This window comes from Crocuta crocuta, unplaced genomic scaffold (assembly GCF_008692635.1).
Source record: "Crocuta crocuta isolate KB4526 unplaced genomic scaffold, BGI_CrCroc_1.0 scaffold26, whole genome shotgun sequence".
In the NCBI taxonomy this organism is placed as follows: domain Eukaryota; kingdom Metazoa; phylum Chordata; class Mammalia; order Carnivora; family Hyaenidae; genus Crocuta; species Crocuta crocuta.
The window spans coordinates 2,754,750-2,755,718 of NW_027532249.1; the positions used below are offsets into that span (position 1 = coordinate 2,754,750).

The 969-nt window shown below is 35.1% G+C and overlaps 1 protein-coding gene across 1 annotated transcript in view; it reads left to right on the forward strand.

The window, feature by feature from the left end:
* Positions 1-969, forward strand: part of PIEZO2 (piezo type mechanosensitive ion channel component 2) — a 446,101-nt gene that overhangs the window by 397,052 nt on the left and 48,080 nt on the right. The gene's annotated exons all lie outside the window — the stretch shown is intronic.

Sequence of the window (969 nt, forward strand, 5' to 3'; positions counted from 1 at the left end):
GAGTTTCATTTAAAAAAGAAAATAAACATAGATAAAATACTGTGGGACCAGAAAGAGAAAGCAGAACTTATAGCCAGGAGTGTTAAGGAATGCAGTACTTCATGAAAAACTGTTTTAAAAGAGCCTGACGTTCTACCAGAAGAAAGCAAAGCCCTGTGTGAAAAATAAAGAGCAGGTCACATCTCGTCTTAGTTGGTAAAGACGAGATGTGAAACAAAGTCGTGGAAAACAGCACAGTAGAAAGTAAGTTTGAAAAGATTAACTGAAGTTAGATTGTGAATGGTTTTAGTACTATTAAATAAAATACATGGGGGCCCATTGAAAGTTGGAATTTTTTTATGTAAACAACAAATAATTTTTTAGCATAAGTATAATGTGGACATATTGTATGGGACTTACACTAAAACAAGAATAAATTGTTGTTTTTCTTAAATTCAGATTTAACTAGGTGTCCCATGTTTCCATCTGCTAGATCTGACACAAAAGAAATAAAATAAATCCCTGTAATGTCATTTTAGGGGGTGACACGCTAAAATATGTAACATTACCCCCGGGTGTTCAAAATTAAAATGTCATGGTACATCTCAGGAGTCAGCACACCTTTTCTATAATGGGACAGATAGGAAATAAATGATTTAAGTTTTGCAGGTCGTAAGTCTCTGTGGTAATGCATCTCTGCCAGTGTAAGGTGGAAGTAGCCACAGACAATATGTAAACATATGGGTGTGGCCATGTTCACTAAAATCTGGATCTCATATCATTTTCACATGCCAAAATATTGTTCTTTTTGGTTTTTTTCCAACTATTAAAAATAGAAAAACTGTCCTGAACTAATAGGCCATTCAAGAGTAGGAAGCTGGCAGGGTTTATCCAGTGAGTTATAGTTTACTCATTTCCAGTTATACCTGATTCTTATTCTGGAGTGGGGTAAAGAGCATCTGAGAGCTATGAATTCTTACAACTCCCCTA